We start from the raw sequence: 19,384 nt of genomic DNA on the forward strand, positions 1-19,384 counted from the left end.
TTAGCATTTTTTAGCAATAAAGTATTTTTTAATTAAGGTATGTGCCTTGTTTTTTATAGACATACTGCTATTGCACACTTCCCAGACTATAGTGTAGTGGAAACATAAATTTATATGCACTGGGAAACCAAAGAATTCGTGTGATTCATTTTATTTTGGTATTTGCTTTATTGTGGTGGTCTGGAAGCAAACCCACAATATCTCCAAGGTATGCCTGTATTCATGAAGAAAGAGGTCATCTTGAACACAGCAGATGCCACAAACAGGAGGATTAGAGCCCTAAGACTCTGAGATAGTACAACAGCAGGGCCAAAAGAGATTGTGCCATAAGAATGCTTATAGTGACTCAAGGCCAAAATGAAAGGTTCAAACGCTCAAGAAAATAGCAATACATCCTGAAAACAAGAATAGGCAGATTTGAACAATATTTACAGATGAAATGCTATGATATTTGAGACTGCCTCAAAATAACCTCAGAGTGGACAGCTGTGTGGGTTGGTACTTGTGGAAGGTGAATAAGCATAAATACATAGGGGTTTCATATTCTATTAACTCTAATTTTATATATTTGAGATATCCATAATAAAAATTAAAAACAAACAAAATTAAAAGCTCCAAATAGAACTTCTAGAAATGAATAATATAAAAAATGAAATTTAAAGCTCAATACAGGGTTAATGGCAGATGAGACAGAGATGAAGAGAGAATTGATGAACTGGAAGATATTTTAAAAAAAAATCCAGGGGCTTCCCTGGTGGCATAGTGGTTGAGAGTCCGCCTGCCGATGCAGGGGACGCGGGTTCGTGCCCCGGTCCGGGAGGATCCCACATGCCACGGAGCGGCTGGGCCCGTGAGCCATGGCCGCTGAGCCTGCGCGTCCGGAGCCTGTGCTCCGCAACGGGAGAGGCCACAGCAGTGAGAGGCCCGCGTACCGCAAAAAAAAAAAACCAGAATGCAAAGTAGAGGAGAAAATGTAGGGAAAACTTCAAGAGAGATTAAGAGACACAGAGGATAGACAACCACTTTAGAGTGCAATTTTTAAAATATTTATTTATTTATTTGTCTGCACCAGGTCTTAGTTGTGGCATGCAGGATCTTCACTGCGGCATGCAGGCTCTAATTCCCTGACCAGGGATCAAACCCCTGCCCCCTGCATTGGGAGCGCAGAGTCTTAACCACTGGACCACCAGGGAAGTACCTAGCGTGCAATTTGACATTATCTGGTGATGCTATGACCTGACAGTTTCACTTCTAGTTTTGCTTCTCATACGTAAAAGTATGAGCACTAGAGCTATGGGTAAGAATGTTCATAGCAGCGTTAGGTATAATAGAGAAAAGATGGAAATAAGTTAAATATCCTTTAGTGGCAGAGAAGATGAATAGCTTACATCTTGGTCATATAAAGCAGTAAAAATAAATAAACAGCAACTACATGTCTCTCCATTAATAAATTACAGCGGGATATATATATATATATATGTACCACATCTTCTTTGTCCATTCATCTGTCGATGAACATTTAGGTTGCTCCTACGTCTTGGCTATTGTAAATAGTGCTGCTATGACCATCGGGGAGCATGTATCTTTTCAAATTATAGTTTTCTCTGGATATAGGCCCAGGAGTGGGATTGCTGGATCACATGGCAACTCTATTTTTAGGTAAAATTGTTTTTTTTTAACCCATATGTTTTAAAATTTAAATTCACGAATCACCCAATATAAGGGTCAAAGAAGATATCATAAGGGAAATCAGAAAATATTGAGAATCAAAAGATAATTAGATCACTATGTGCTAAACGAGAAGAATCCCACTGCAGGATTATGCAGAGGGAGAGTTATAACCGTAAACACACACATTAGAAAAGAAGAGCGCTTCCCTGGCAGTCCGGTGGTTAAGATTCCACGCTGACAATGCAAGGGGCGTGGGCTCAATCCCTGGTCAGGGAACTAAGACCCCACATGCTGCACGGTGTAGCCAAAAAAAAAAGAAGAAGAAGAAGAAGAAACACTCCAAATCAGTGTCCAACTCTAGAAGGAAGGAAGAGAATAGAATAAAGCAGCAAAATTAAAGTAGAAGGAAGGAAATTAGGAAATAACAAAGAACAGAAATTAAAGGAAAAAAGAAGAGGATCAACAAAACCGCAGCTGGATCTTTGAGAAGACTGATAAAATAGGCAGATCTCTGGCAGGAGCGGCTGAGAATAGGAAGGAGAAGGGACGAGGCATGTTAGGAATGAACAAAAAGGACACAGCACAGCTACAATAGAGATTCAAAAAATAACGACAGCTCACATTTACACGTCAGTCTTTCATACCTCATTCTATAACGTAATATTTATTTACAGTTTAGGTTGAAATACAAATCTTTTCTACAGAATCTTCTGCCTGGGTATAGTAACAGTGATGGGCTAACACTTATAAAGAACTTACTAGGAGCCCCTGCACCTGCCATGGGCTCTCTTGCCTCCACCCCTTTGGTTAGTCTGTTTCCTCAGCTCAAAATACCCTTTCCCTCTCACACATCTTGCAAAGGTTCGGCTAAAATGCAACTCCTCTGGCTGTTCCTGGAAACCCATTATCCACTCTGCCCTTCTTCCTTACCAATAGAACGATAATTTTTGTTCAGGATAATAAGATGCCCCATTAAAATAACCACAACTACAATACTATAGCCCCAGCTTCCTCTACGTCTCAGGGTGGCATGGGACTCCATTTGGTCAATGAGATACAAGTAGGAGTTTGCTAGGTACATTTTTTTTTTTTAGGTACATTTTTTGAAGATATTTTTAAAAATAAGTTTATTTTTGGCTGCATTGGGTCTTCCTCGTTGTGCACAGGCTTCTCATTGCCGTGGCTTCTCTTGTTGCGGAGCACAGATTCTAGGCACGCGGGCTTCAGTAGCTGCAGCTTAAAGGCTCTAGAGTGCCCGCTCAGTAGTTGTGGTGCACGGGCTTAGCTGCTCCACGGCATGTGGGATCTTCCCAGACCAGGGCTCAAACCCGTGTCTCCTGCATTGGCAGGCAGATTCTTAACCACTGTGCCACCAGGGAAGTCCTGAAGATTTTTTTTTAATTAATTAATTTATTTATTTTTTGGCTGTGTTGGGTCTTCGTTTCTGTGAGAGGGCTTTCTCCAGTTGTGGCGAGCGGGGCCCACTCTTCATCGCGGTGCGCGGGCCCCTCACTGTCACGGCCTCTCCCGTTGCAGAGCACAGGCTCCAGATGCGCAGGCTCAGTAGTTGTGGCGCACGGGCTTAGTTGCTCCGCGGCATGTGGGATGTTCCCAGACCAGGGCTCGAACCCGTGTCCCCTGCATTGGCAGGCGGATTCTTAACCACTGCGCCACCAGGGAAGCCCCTGAAGATTTTTTTTATCTATCCACCCAACTATTCATCCACCACCCATCCTTTCACTCATTCATTCTCCCATCCACTTGTCCACCTGTCCATTCACCTACGCACCCACACACCTACACATCCATCCATCCATCCATCCATCCATTTCTGAGGGCCTTTAAAGTGCCAGGCACAATATTTAGGTACTTGACATAGAAAATGAGTGATATTTGTCCCCTGCCTTTAAGTAACTACACTCTATTTGGAAAGACAGATAAGGAAACAATTTCAATACATTTGTGGTAAGTGCTATGCTAGAGGTAAAAGAGAAATAAAAATCTTAATATAGTAATATCTTTTCCTTCTCTCATTCATCCAGAGACACCTGTTTGTCGCAGGGAGGATTGTGATTTTTGTAGTAGAAATGTAACAAGAGAAGAAAAAAAAAGACCCTTTAACCATTGAGTCTTAAGACCAACTCTGAGTGCACATGAGATAATAGTCTTAAAACTGAACTTGGTTCAGAGAAGAAAGGGATTTTCTAAATTCGAAGGGCTCCCCTTTAAGAAACACTGACCGAATCTGGTGGACTTGGACCCAGAAGCAGGATACAAGGTCAAAGGATACGACTTGGGAAAGTTCCCATCAGGTAGGAAGAGGCAGGAGATCAGATACAAAGGCCTTGGCTCACTCCCCCAGGTCATAACAGCAGTGGAAAGGCCCAAGGTGAGCGTGGCTGGAGAACATCGGAGGCCAGGCGGTGGTCTCGGAGGGTTCTGGGGCCAGAGCCCAAGGATCAGGCCGACTGCTGCTCAGTGGGCCCAGGACAGGCACCGCCTTAGCTGCACGCCTTAGAGGCAGAAGCCGGAGCCAGGACGCTGTCTGGGAAGGCGTGGGGAGAAGGAGCCCTGACAGGAAACCCCAACCTGAATGTACTTGAACTCCTCTTATCTTGATGGGACTGAGTTAACTCGGAAGGAGTTCTTGAAGCCTGAAGAGACTGAGTTAGCTTTGATTAGCAAGTTCACGGTGTTCAACGTTTCTTTTTCATTTTTTTGCCCTTAGCAGGAGTGGGGACTTGTGAGCGAGACAGAATCCATTACAGACCATTTTCGGTTGCATTTCTGTGGCCCTTTGCTTACAGCATGCAGATTTTATCCCATGAGGGAGGCTTGCACCGGGTGCTGAGAAGCCAGAGGGCCGAGAGGGGGTGTCAAGGGGGCCATGGGCTTGCATCAGGGCAGTCGCACAGGGCACCAGGCTCAGGAGGGCCCCGTACTTAAGGATTTCATGGCTCTGTGGTCGTGGTCTTGAAATGCTTAATAATTTTACCTTTGAATTTGTGTTTTGTTAAGTGAAGTCTGATGGGGCAATAGAAGGCTGGGGGCTTGGGGTCCTGCGTCCCACTGCTTCCTGGGACCAGGAACTAGATGGTTCTCAGCGACCTGCTCCCCGGCCTTGCCCTCCCCACCCCAGCCTGCTGCTGCCCTCAGCCCAGGCCAGTGACGGGGTCATGTCGGTCGTGGGGGGGAGTGACAGAGAGGCCAGTGTATCTCTGGCGCCCTCAGCTCCCAGCAGGAGCCTCAGAGCAGGCAGCCGTCCTCGCCCCGGGCTGGCTGTGCCGTGGCGTGTTTAGCAGGTCACTTGTAGGAGACCCACCCCTCATCCAGGCACCAGGTGTGTCTGTGCACGGAAGCTGCATTCCCTCGGGATTCCCCTTCCACCATGAGCTTGGGTGGCAGGCCTGTGGGAAGGGGAGGTCGACTTCCCACCCCTGCCGGGGCCCTGTAGTCCAGTAGCTGGCGGGGACGGGATCCTGGCAGCCTCTGAGGGCCTGCACCTTCACTTCACTATCCTCACGCCTGACGGAGCGTGACATTAAGTAGCAAATAAAAAGCATCACGACAGGCTTAGAAGAAAGGAAAAAGCTGTGTATTGTTAGTATCTTTAACAGCACCATTTCCTACTTTTCAGACAAGAGGTCTGCATTATCATTGCACACTGGGTCCCACAAATCATGCAGCCGGTCCTGGCCTCAGGGAAGCTTTACCAGAAGGAAGTCTGCTGGGTCTTAGGCCTTCAGCCAAGCTGGCCCACCAGGTAGCAGTTTTGACCATCTCGATGGTCAAAACTCAAAAGGCATCACCCTGCCTGGTAGGCTAGCCCAACCACAAGATCAAAGCAGGGCTACTGTTTCAGAAACACCGAAGCCAGGCTCTGGGCTCACCAGCAGCATCTCCAAGGCCCTTTCCACCAAATATCTCAGCGTCTCCAGGGATATCTCATTTCTTTTCAAGTACTATTTTCTCAGCTAGCACATGATTTCTGCCACATTCCTTCTCTCCTTCCTGGGATGGCTGCCTTTGGAGCTGTCTGCAGCCTTCAAAGCCCGAGAGTACATTCCGCCACTGCCCGCCACTGAGTGCCTAGATTCCGGTCCCCACTGACAGATTAGTGATGAGGAGCTAGGATGTCCGCTGTGCCTGCCATGCACCAGGGACCCCCCTGAGCACTTGACTCATTGAATCCTCTCGTCAACCCAACCAAGTATGCACTTAGCACTGCTTTCTTCTACATGCGAGAACAGAGGCACAGAGGGCACGGATTGAGCAGGGGATGGAGTTAGGATTTGAACTCAGGCAGAAAAAGTGATAATTTAATGATAAAACAAAAGATGTCACACCTGAGACGGTGTGCTGGAAACTCGAATGCAGTAGCTGAACGTGTGTTTAAGCTGCCAGAAAGGATTCTACCAGCGGAAAGGAAACACTGACTCATTAGCATGATGGTGACAATGCACCCAGTTTGAAGAGCTTGGGTGCGGTTGGGCGTACCCTTTGTGGTGCAGAAGGGCAGGGAGGACAGTTGGGATCAGGGACATGGGGTCAGACGGCTGGTGGTACAGATACATCTGACAGCCTGCATCAAATCCCTCACCTCTGCCCCAGGCCCCAACTCGACAGGACCAGGGGAGCAGCCTGTGTCTCCACCACCTGACACCCCCCAGACCCCAACTCTAGTCTCACAAGGCCAGTCACAGAAAGTCAAGATGCTCAGTCTGGTTGGTTTAGAAGCCAGGGTTAGATTTACATTTTTAATAAAAATGTTACATACTTGGCCATAGCTGATTTATTTGAAGGTTACCTTAATTTCTTTCAGTCCACAGGGGCCCAATTCAATTTGCAAGGCTGATTAATTCGTCCCTCCCGTCCTCACTGTGACAGTGACAATGATCCCACAGAGTCCTCTCCTTCCTCATCTGACCCCAGGGCCCCTCTCTGCGTTTCTCCTCCAGTGATACCTGGAGCCTTTGGTGTTTCTGTCCACTTGTGGTTTTTGGTTGTCACAGGCCCTTTCTAGGAAGAGATAAAGATCTGCCCTGCCCAGAATCTTCGGCTTCCCCCAGCCTGGAGTTTGCTGGGGGTCTGTCCTAGTTTCACCATCTTGGGGCCAAAGAGGGTCTGGAGGAGGCAGACACTGCCCCTCCCGAGGGCCGGCCTCCCATTCTCCAACACAGCACAGGTTACACTTTTAAGGTAACCCTCTGCAAATTTAAAACCATGACATTTTGGATACAGTAGTTTCTGGGAAAGTGCCTGCATTTTGTTTAGACACATTTTTACCTAGATATTTGCCAAAGAATCCTGGAATTAAAATTCAGTCATTTGCCAATTAAAACTAATTTAAAAAAAATAAATTTATTTATCTTATTTTTGGCTGTGTTGGGTCTTCGTTGCTGTATGTGGGCTTTTCTCTAGTTGCAGTGAGCGGGGGCTACTCTTTGTTGCGGTGCACAGGCTCCAGGCGCGCGGGCCTCAGTAGTTGTGGCACGTGGGCTCAGTAGTTGTGGCTCGCGGGCCCTAGAGCGCAGGCTCAGTAGTTGTGGTGCACGGGCTTACTTGCTCCACAGCATGTGGGATCTTCCCGGACCAGGGCTTGAACCTGTGTCCCCTGCATTGGCAGGTGGATTCCTAACTACTGCGCCACCAGGGAAGCCCCTAAAACTAATTTTTGAAAGGATATTTAACTCTGTGTTGCCAGTCTGTATGTACACACACACATACATATTTTATGCATACATGCACGTGTATTTAAGTCTCTTTGGTTAACTGTGGAAATAAACGAAGACCAAGCAAATGAGGAAAACAAGGCTATTTGCTCTGAACTTGCTACAGCGAAGGAGTGGGCCAGTGCCGTCTGCGTTTTGGCAAAGACTCAAAGGCAGGCAGAGTTGAAAGCTTTAAAGCGGAAAAAAGGGAAGGCCTCAGGTGTGCCCTGATTGGAGGCTGTTGGCCTGGGGAAGCTGTAGGCAGGCTGACTACAAGCGGATGTCCTATGTGATTGGTTAAGGATACAGATTTGGCTTTCTCTGATTGGTCCTAAACTGGAAGAGAGGACATAGATTAAGAAAACTGTTGGTTATTAATCTAGAGCTGGTCATTTGGGGTCAATTGTTATAGAATTTGTTGCTTAGTTTCTTGGATTGTCATAGAGATAGGAATCTGGCTTCCTATCTCTGCAAATCTGATTTACAGAGGGCTGGCTTCCTGGGTTGTTTATTGCAGGGAAGGGGTCAGTTTCCCAGGCAGGTTGCACAGGCTGTGGGTAAAATTTCTATTCTTATATATGATCTAGCCATTGTCTTTATATATTCAGTCTCTCATGATAATTATGTAAGAATTGGTCAAATACGTCCATCCCTTCTCTTTGAAGGGTAAATCAGTCCATTCAGCAAGTTTAAAAGGTGACCTTATTAAAGAGTAGCAATTAATCTGCTTAATTCTGTCAGATCTCAAAGAACTTCACTGAACAAATCCACAAAAATCACACGTGATCAAAATGCAGCTATCTCACACATAGAACCAAGCTCGTGTTTGGCAATAGTGTGGAAATCGTACATGACCTAGATTGGGAGAGAAAACCAAGACAGCGCCTCAGAAAGCTTCAGACAGCTCCTTCTTCCCTCATTCCCTGTCCCGGCCCCCCTCAGCGTCTTGCCAGGCAGTGCTACTGGATGAATTCTGATGGAGGACAGAAAATTAAGGAAAGGAAAATGTAGCTTGGTAATGCAATTCAGAAAAATGCATGTTTTCCTCCTGAATTATTAGGACAAATAACTCTGCTTGGCAAGAGCACCCTCCCTTCTGCAGTGGGGATGAAGCAGGTACTTCGGAAGACCCGTCCTTGGTGTCCCGTCAGTCTTGATGGTGGGAACAGAGGTGATGCTCCTGATTCTTTGGGGGCCAGCCCAGTTCAGTGCCCTTTCTCATGCCAGGAGCACTTGGAGCTTTCCCTTGTGAAATTAATTCCCGATCATTGGTGCCTCTGCTTCCCAACCTGGGCACTTCCAAGGCCCTTCCTTCACTATGGTACCAAATTTCACACAAAGGCAAGGAAATGGACCAAGGATGTGAGGCAAGGAGGCTGTGAATCCACAGCCGCGGGCTGCGGAGGTGGAGTCGGACGGCCTGGACTAATGCACAGTTTGCCCAAGTCAACAATGATCTGGGCAAACCATTTATTTAATTTCTTTTGTTTCAGATGTCACATTGGTGCAACGAAAATTAAGATGCTATTTCACTCACGATACGTTGAACGGCTACTCTGTGCCAGACAGTATATGCTGGGTGCTGAGCATATGGCTCGTCCATCTACACAGAGGAAGACGATAAACACACAGCAAATCAGAAACTCACAGACTTGGAAAGTCTCTGAAGATGAACATTCCTCCTCGGCTTCCCTTTCCCTCACCCCGCTTCCCGTCTGAAGACAATCCTCTCAGCTCCACCATCAGACCTGGTCTCCCCAAGTCCACTCTGCAGGGGCCCCTGGGGATTCCAGGAGACTTTACTGGCCTCCTGCCTCTGCTCTCTTGCCCTGAGGGTCAGTTCTCACCACGTCAGCTAGGAAAATCCTTTTAAAACATAAACCCAGTCATAGTTTTCTGCTCAAAACTCTCCCATAATTTTCCACCTCTCCTGGAGTAAAAGGCAGCATGCTCACGGTGACCTGCAAGGCCGTACCAAACCCACCCCTTGCCTCTCAGACCTCATTCCTGCTCCCTCCTTCGGCCACTGTGATCCAGCCATCCGTCCTCGCTGCCGGGGGACCCTGCACTGAGAGGGGCCAGGTTCATGACTGTTGGTCGCACACGGTTATTAATGGTGCCACTTCCACTCTCAGAGGCCCCGGTTTGGATGATGGATTAGACGGCCGCGCTGGCCGCTCACTTGCTATTTTTTCTCTCCTCTGCCCGGCCTCCTCCTTCCCCAGAGAGCTGCTGCCTTCCCTCACCTGCTTCGGGTCTTTGCCCACATGTCGTATTCCGTGACCGTGCTTTTCCTCCCTAGAACTTCTCACCACACTTTATTTTTCTTATTTGTTTACTGTGTCTCCCTGTCCCCCGTGCAGGCTCTGTGAGGGCAGAGGTTTTTAATGTCTTGTTCACTACCGTATCCCTAGTGCCGAAAACACTGCTTAGCACATGGAGGTGCCCGAGAGAGCAGCTAGATGAGGGTGGGGATGCTACTTTGGATACGGTGGTCAGAGGCAACTTGTCTGAGGGGTTGGCGCTGAAGTTAAGGTCTGTATCAGTTTCCTGTTGCTGCTGTAACAAAGTACCACAAACGTAGTGGCTTAAAACAACACAGATGTATTATCTGGCAGTTCTGGGGGTTAGAAGTCCATGATGCATCTCAATGAGCCAAAATCAAGGTGTTGGCAGAGATTCATTCCTTTCTGGAGGCTCCGAGAGAGAATTAGCATCCTTGCCTTTTCTAGCTTCTAGGGGTCACCCACGTTCCTTGGCTCCAGGTACCTGCCTCCATCTTCAAAGTCTGACGGTCGGCCAAGTCTTTCTCGGGATGCCATCTCTCAGTTCTGAATCCTCTGCCTTTCTCATCCCAATTTAAGGACCCTTAGGATTACACGGGGCCCACCCAGATAATCCAGGATAATCTCATTAAATCAGCTGATTCGCAAACATCATGCCATCTGCAACCTTAATTCCCCTTTGCACGGAACATAATATATTTACAGGTTCCAGGGATTGGGACATGGATACCTTTGCAGGAGGGGCATTATTCTGCCCTAGTGGGGATGCTTCTTTGGATAAGGCGGTCAGGAAAGGCCTCCCCAAAGAGTTGGCACTGAAGGCAAGATCTGAAGGACAAAGAGGAGCCACCCGTGTGAAGAGACAGAAGAGGTTTTCAGGCAGAGGGAGTAGCATGTGCAAAGACCCTGGGGCAGAGAAGAGCTTGGCTTATCCAGAAGCAGAAGGTCGCCCAGAGAGGCTACAGTATACCGAGCAAGGAGGAGAGTGGTCCCAGGTGAGGCGGGGGAGGGAGGCAGGAGTCAGATACGCAGATGTCATGGTTTTCTCTCTCCCAGGCTATATGTAGGTTCTGTGTGAGGCAGCTGCATATTTCTAAATTTAAAAAATTTTTTTAATTTATTTTTATTTATTTATTTTTGGCTGCGTTGGGTCTTTGTTGCTGCATGCGGGCTTTCTCTAGTTGTAGTGAGGGGGGCCGCTCTTTGTGAGCAGGAGCTGCTCCTTGTTTGTTTCTCATTCCAGTGGCTTCTCTTGTTGTGGCTCACGGGCTCTAGAGCGCAGGCTCAGTAGTTGTGGCACACGGGCTTAGTTGCTCTGTGGCATGTGGGATCTTCCCGGACCAGGGCTCGAACCCATGTCCCCTGCATTGGCAGGCGGATTCTCAACCACTGCGCCACCAGGGAAGCCCATGGGCAGCTGCATTTTAATAATATGATTCTTGTGGCTTTGCTCTATGAAGTTGTTTGCAATCTGACAGTATAAAACAGATAACTGCTATTCATTGACAAGGCCACCTTTTAAACTTGATGAACTGACTGATTTACCCTTCAAAGAGAAGAAAAATAATTTATTCTCTCACAGTTCTGGACACCTGAAGTCTGAAATCAAGGTTTCAGTAGGCCCACGCTCCCTCTGAAGGCTCTAGAGGAGGATCCTTCCTTGCCTCTTCTAGCTTCTGGTGGTTCCCGGCTGCTATGAACTGAATGCCTATGTCCCCCCAAATCCAAATGTTGGAACCCTAACCCCCCAGTGTGATGGTATTAGGACACGAGTCCTTCGGGAGGTGATCGGGTTTAGATTAGATCATGGGGGCGGAGCTCCCATAATGGGACTAGTGCCTTTATGAGAAGAAAGACAAGATCCCTCTCTCATCTCTCTCCTCCTCTCTCTGCCATGTGTGAACACAGGAAGAAGGCAGCCACCTACAAACCAAAAGAAGAGCCTTCAGCAGACACCACATCTGTCAGCACCTTGATCTTGAACTTCCCAACCTCCAGAACTATGAGAAATAAATGTCTGTTTAAGCCACCCAGTCTGTGGTATTGTATCATAGCAGCCTGGACTGACTAAGACACCAGCAGTCCATGGTGGTCCTTGGCTTGTGGCAGCAGCACTCCAGTCTCTGCCCCCATCGTCACATGGCCATCTTCCCTTTGTGTCAGTGCCTTTATGTCCAAATTTTCCTCTTCTTATGAGCACATCAGTCACTGGATTTGGGCCCACCCTAGTGGGACCCCAACTTAACTGGATTACATCTGCAAAGATGCTATTTCCAAATAAGGTCACATTCACAGGTTCCAGGTAGACATGAATATTTGAGGGACACTGTCCAACCCAGGCCACCTCCAGTTCCATATGGCCCTCTGTTACTATCTCCCCAGGCCACCCCAACCCACTCTCCTTGAGCCCGCCCTGGCCCAGAGCTACCTCATCAGGCTGACTTTTTTTTTTTTTTTTTTTTTTTGTGGTACGCGGGCCTCTCACTATAGTGGCCTCTCCCGCTGCGGAGCACAGGCTCCGGACGCGCAGGCTCAGCGGCCATGGCTCACGGGCCCAGCCGCTCCGCGGCACGTGGGATCTTCCCGGACCGGGGCACGAACCCGTGTCCCCTGCATCGGCAGGCGGACTCCCAAGCACTGCGCCACCAGGGAAGCCCCAGACTGACTTTTCCTGTTTGTGGGTTTGTATACATGTTGCCTCTCCTCTCCATACCCTATCACCCTGCCCCCAATTTTGACTGCAGCCGCAACTATTTTTTTTTTTTTATCAGTAAGTCTTTTTACAACGCAGTTGCCTAGCAGACTGAATGCAGTTTAAATCCTCCAGATACCTCCTTTCAGGTCCATTTCTCTCTGTAAAGTGCTCATCTTAGAAAATCTGGGAAGAATCTGAGTTTGCTCTTTATATCAACTAATTAGTATATACAGGCTCACCCTCCTATATGGTTACAGCTGTCCTGAGCTGCTGACTGACTTCAGGCCACAGTACAAAGGAGACTTGGGCCACAGAGGCCCAGGGAAGGAGGAGCTGAGTGACACTGTGGTCAGAATGCTGTTCTCCATCATCTCCCAGTGGACACTCACTGCTGCATCCTGTTACTCAGATGGCCGTAGAACCCACGGAGGCCACTAGCCATCCTCCATTTGGTAAAGGAGGAAACTGGGGTTTTGGAGGTTTACAGGACTTCCTCAAAGCCACAGCAAGTATGTGATAAAAGGAAGGCTCTGGAGTGAAATTGATGAGTGGTTTCTTAATATGATAAAATATATATACTTTGTTCCTAAAGCTAGAATGTAACTTAATGGGTAAATACTAAGGGCATTTCCATAAGATCAGCAATGAACCAAAGAGGCCCTCTACTATTCAACACTGTACTGGAGGCATCAGGCAAAGTAGAGAAGAGAAATCAATAAGAGGTACAAGAATTGGGGAGAAAAGGAGTAAATCTATCACTTGCAGGTGATATGATTGTGTACCTGGAAAGCCCTAAAAGTATTTTGTATCTGTCTTCATTGTCACATTTCTGGAGTTGTTCATTTCTTGGTGTAAATCCAGGTTTTTATCTGGTATCATACACCTTCTACCTGAAAAACCTCCCTTGATGTTTCTTATAGCACAAGCCTGCTGGGAATTAATTCTCTTGGCTTTTGTTTTTCTGAAAACATCTGTATTTTTGCCTTAATTTTTGAAAGGTATTTTCACTGGGTATAGCCTTTTTAAAAGTATATATTTTAAAAATATTTATTTATTTATTTGGCTGCGTCGGGTCTCAGTTGTGGCATGCTGGATCTTCCTTGAGGAATGCGGGATCTTTCGTTGCAGGACTCGGGCTTCTCTGTAGTTGCAGCGCACAGGTTCAGTAGCTGCAGCGCGGGCTTAGTTGCCCTGCACCACGTGGGATCTTAGTTCCCCAACCAGGGATCGAACCCGTGTCACCTGCATTGGAAGGCGGATTCTTAACCACTGGACCACCAGGGAAGTCCCTGGGTATAGCCTTTGGAGTTGACAATATTTTCTTTCAGCTCTTTAAAGATGCAATTCTTATCTTTGTTCCTCTGAATGTAATGTATCTTTTTCTCTGGCTGCCTTCAAGATTCTCACTTTACCTTTGGTTTTCAGAAGTTTTAATATAATATGTCTAGATTAAAAAAAAAAAAAAAAAAAAAGGAAAGCTCTGGAATCATGCCTCCACTTCTCTACCCAATCCCCCACCTGTTGGCATCCAAGCCTTGGAAGGACTTGCCACCAGTTGGTCTTGTAAGATGACAGCAGCTACACTTGGTGCTTGTAATAGCCAAGGGTCCCACCTCCAGCTAGCTCAGGTCCTAGAAAATGTGCCAGCTACACTGTGCCACACGGGGCCACAGCCGAAGGGACATGGGATATTACTCCCTCTGGGGTGGGTACTGGAAACTAAGAGGAAGAACTTACCAGCTGTTTAAACCCTGTTGCATTCCCCCTTCAAACACTCTGGTGGCTCTGGTTCAGTAACCCCCCGTTAGTTGGTTCCCATCTTTCAGGTTTTCTAAACATGCAAATGAACTGCGCAATAAATCCCCCAACAGGCAAAGCCATGATTTCCTCAGCAGGTGGATGTGGAACGCTCAATGACATAGAATAATCGACGCTTTGCAACAAGCACTTTTTCTTCCTAGTCACTATCGCTGCGCTTTAAGAGGAGAAAGGAGTAACCGCTCTCGCACGGTTACAAAGAGACACTTGGAAACACGCTGCTGGGGGCCGCTCTGTCACCAGGAAAGACAACGGAATACGTTTTAAATGTCTTTTCCCCTTGCTCTGCCAAGCAAAAGCATCGGAACCCTTCTGGGAACTCACCGGCCCAGGAAAGAGAATGAGGCCCCGCGGTTGGCGCCACTTGCGCCCCCTCCGCTCAGCCCCCGCCCAAGGTCGGTGGCCGCCGCCCGAGGTCGCAGGGGCGGGGTCGCCAGCGCGGGCTCCCAGCGGTTGTGTAGTTGGGACGCGCTCGCTAAACGCAACCGTTCTCTGCAATGGCTCACGGCCCTTTCTGTTTTGAAGGCGCTTCTGTTTATTCCCATTGAACCGCCTTCTGCAGAGGGCGACCCCGATTGCAAAGTCCCCAAGCGCTGTTTTCCTCTTTTTCTGTCCCCACTGGACAGACCCTTAAGGCTCCGCGTACGTTTGGTGCCCAACAGAGGACCTGGCGCGCGTCGACCCCCGCTAATGCTTGAGGGATGGATCCCTACCCTGTCGCCAACGTGCGATCCCAAAGGAACACCCATTTCTCAGGCTTTAAAAAATTCCTCTTGAAAAAAAATTTTAAAGTCACCAAAGATTCTAGCCAGCAGGAACTTCAAAGATGGAGAGCTTGAAATTACTTGCTCCGAACGTCTTGCAGAACCAGCAGAGTCCTTCTGACCATTGATCTGCAAACCTGCTGGGTCAGGAATCAATGCTGGTCCTGGTGCTGGTGACGATGGTGTGTGACAATGTGGCCAATTTGGCCCACTTGAGGGAAAGGCCAATCCGAATCAGTGAAAGTTCTGAATTAGACAAAGTGTAATAAAATTTAAGCATTTTAAATGACTGATTTACAATCTTATTTATAAATTATTCATGCATACTATAGAGAAAGGGTTTATTAAGGTAAATTTGGGGCAGGCCCCTATCAGTCATACTTGAATGAAATAATGTTTTGACTCTTGCTGTAAATACAATTGAGGACCAAAGTAAATCATTTCAACTTTTGTCACTACCCGGGAGGAATGAAGATTCAGTATTTATCACCAAACAAGACACCCAAGTAAAGAAAGTTTTTCTTTCGTTAACTAAACTTATAAAACAGTATAATAAAATCAACAATACTTAAATAAAAGTATAATAAAGTATCTGCGAAAAACATGATCAAATGATCAATTTTTTAAAAAATCAGTATTTGCTGTTTAGGAGCCAACATATCCTTACGCAGAATATAAGGTTCCTAATACCAGAAAAATCATTTTAACCATGATCTTTGACCATCTTTGCAGCTAGGACTCTAAGAATGTTTAGATCTGGACCTAACTTGTGTTATTCAGAGTTCTGCAGGAAGGTTCACTAGGCAAAAATCAACTCTGAGTTAATGGGAAGTCCCTGGTGGTCCAGTGGTTAAGACTCTGCTCTTCCACTGCAGGGGGCACGAGTTTGATCCCTGGTTGGGGAATTAAGATCCCGCATGCCAGGCGGCCAAAAAAATTTCAAAAAAAAATTTAAATCCTGAATTAAGACCAAGACTGAGCTTGGACTCCCCCCTCGAGTTGCAAAATATTTATTAAGTACCTTTAAGGGAAAAATATATATATTTTTGTCTGCGCCGCTCAGCTTGTGGAATCTTATTTCCCCCACAAGGGACTGAACCCGGGTCCTTGGCAGTGAGAGCACGGAGTCCTAACCACTAGACCAGCAGGGAATTCCCATAAGGGAAAATCATTAAGTCCACTAAACTATGCATCACAGACAACCTATGTGGGGCATATGTTTCTGTTTTTTTAATTTAAAACATATTCATACACACAAAAAACATTTTCCAGAATCCTTGTGCCTAATAATTGTGTGCTTACAGAAAATGTGGGCCAAATGGCTTAAAATTATTACCTTCAAGAGACATTTCGGGGGACTTCCCTGGTGGTCCAGTGGGTAAGACTCCGCACTCCCAATGCAGGGGGCCTGGGTTCCATCCCTAGTCAGGGAACTAGATCCCGCATGCATGCCACAACTAAGAGTCCACATGCCACAACCAAGAAGTCCATATGCTGCAAGTAAAGATCCCTCATGCCGCAACTAAGACCCAGAGCAGTCAAAATAAACAAACAAACAAACAAACATTTTTAAGACATTTTGGATAAAGATTATGGAATAATTCATCCCTCAATACCTAACTTCCCCATGGTGTGTTTTTTGGTCCCTTTTATTTTCTATTTGCAAGCTTCTTTGGTCAACACCCACTTTATAGACAAAAGAACTGGAGCACAGAGGCCACACACTGAACCAGTGACAGAATTGATCACAGACACATAAGCTGTCCTCTTCCACCAGAAGCCACGGTCCTCGAGGGCTCCACACCCACCCACTTGTTTATCTGTAGGACTGAGTATTTTAGAGATGCATAGAGTTGAACAATTCAGTAACGAAGTGCAAACTTGTTTTAAAAGGCTGCCTACAGTTCCAATAAGTTTTTAAAATCTGATTTGATGTTTAATATAAAATAAATATTGAATATCAACCATATATTGAGGTTTTAATGAAAAATATAATCCAGAAACCAGAAGTCAGGTTTACAGGTGCCTAAATGACATACAAAGTGTTGAGATGAAAAATGATGCCCATGCGTGAGATCCATACTACAAGATCCAGCATGCAATTCATTTATCAGGTGATCTTTTGTGCTGTTTCTATTTCCTTGCATTTTAGGGTTTGGACCCTAAACCTATAATTTTAGAAAAAGTACTGCTAACAATTTTTTAAATCGGGAATACATAATAATATCTCATAGAACTACTATTCCATGAAATAGTTTGGGAAATGGTGTTTTCATATAAATCCAACAAGTTTTAAGAGGATGAGACAAAATTGCTTTGAGGATGAAAATTTTTTCCTTTACCTCCAAAGTTTAAAAAAATCAAATCAAGAATACAATGGCTGGGCTTCCCTGGTGGCGCAGTGGTTAAGAATCCACCTGCCAGTGCAGGGTACACGGGTTCGATCCCTGGTCCGGGAAGATCCCACATGCCGTGGAGCAACTGAGCCCGTGCACCACAACTACTGAGCCTGTGCTCTAGAGCCCACATGCTACAACTACTGAAGCATGCGTGCCCTAGAACCCGTGCTCCGCAACAAGAGAAGCCACCGCAATGAGAAGCCTGCGCACCGCAACGAAGAGTAGCCCCCACTCGCCGCAATTAGAGAAAGCCCGCACGCAGCGATGAAGACCCAATGCAGCCAAAAATAAAAAATTAATTAATTTAAAAAAGAAGAATACAATGGGCATAGTCTAGAAGAAAAACCTACAGGCTGAAGTCAGGAGGTCCTGGGAAAATCATTTCATCTCTCCAGGTCTTAATCTCTTGTTCCCCAAGGTCCAGGGTTCAGCTTACACCAGACTCTGTGACCTGGCCCTACACCTCATGCCATGGGCCTCCTACGCAGCTATCAATACAAGGCTGCTCCACAAAGGCTCAACATATTTTTGCTAAATGAATCAATGACCCTATAAAAACACATACAAATTACGACGGTATGGCGGTGTTGTGAGGAAAATTGAACAGCCATCTCCCTATAAAGCACTGTCACTAAAGAGGACATTTATCGGGCTTTTAAATTAATTCGGCTTTCCCATCTTTTATCTATGCATTAATATATTTTTGTAATATCCTATTTGGGGCTCACTTGCAGAGTTTGCCAGGAGAAAAAGAGAGAGGAATAGTGGGAGGTGAAAAACCCATACTGCTTTCTGTGTGCTTCTACTGACACCAAAGGTTTATCGTGAAACTGACACTCTGAGCCCAATCTCGCTTGCCACAAAGACTGTCGAGTATATACCTGCTCTGGTTGTCCAAGAAAGGCACACGAGGAGCTGTCTGTAGTAGGAAAACGAGGTATACCTACTGACTGAGTCTTTTTTTTTTTTTTTGGCTGCGTTGGGTCTTCGTTGCTGTGCGCGGGCTTTCTCTAGTTGTGTCGAGCGGGGGCTACTCTTTGTTGCGGTGTGTGGGCTTCTCATTGCGGTGGCTTCTCTTGTGGAGCACGGGCTCTAGGGCACTTGGGCTTCAGTAGTCGTGGCTCGCAGGCTCTAGAGCACAGGCTCAGTAGTTGTGCACAGGCTTAGTTGCTCTACAGCATGTGGGATCTTCCCAGACCAGGGCTCGAACCCGTGTCCCCAGCATTGGCAGGTGGATTCTTAACCACTGTGCCACCAGGGAAGCCCGAGTGTTCTTTTTAAGAAAAATTCCAAAAGTATTTCTTTTTTTTTTAAATATTTATTTATTTGGCTGCGTTGGGTCTTAGTTGCAGCACACGGGCTCAGTAGCTGTGGCGTGCAGGCTCAGTAGTTGCGGTGCGGCACGTGGGATCTTAGTTACCCAACCAGGGATCGAACCCGCATCCCTTGCATTGGAAGGCAGATTCTTAACCACTGGACCACCAGGGAAGTCCCCAAAAGTATTTCTTGATCAATGATATGATCAATGTAAACATTCTAAAAATCACTGAAAAGGGTATAAAGTACATTGTCTATATCATTGGGGAAAAGTATGTTGTACTTCCTATTTTGCACATATTTCTACCTAATTTTTAAAAGGCTTTTTCAGGAACCAAATCTTCTGACTCAGATTTTGACTGAAGTCTGAACTCCCAGAGTCACAACATTGGCACAGTATAGTCCTCTGTGACACTAACAGGATTAATTGTAAAGTTTCCAGAACTGAGGCGCACCCTGCTGAGGAGGCCCTTCACCCCTCGTGCTATAACGCAATATTCAGTTATCTTCCGGGTTGGAATACAAATCCTTTCTACAGGATGTTTTGCCCCGGTATCACATTATTAGTGATGACAGCCCTATTGTATATTCAAGCTTACCATGAGCCACAGAACAGTGTGAGCCTTTGTGTGAATTACCTTGTTCAGCAATGACTTACCCCCGCTCTGCGATGAGGAACTGAGGCTCGGAGAGGTGAAGTAACGGTCCAGAGTCACACAGCAGG

The sequence above is a fragment of the Monodon monoceros genome, unplaced genomic scaffold, assembly GCF_005190385.1.
Source record: "Monodon monoceros isolate NGI ecotype Baffin Bay Population unplaced genomic scaffold, NGI_Narwhal_1 Super_Scaffold_6, whole genome shotgun sequence".
In the NCBI taxonomy this organism is placed as follows: domain Eukaryota; kingdom Metazoa; phylum Chordata; class Mammalia; order Artiodactyla; family Monodontidae; genus Monodon; species Monodon monoceros.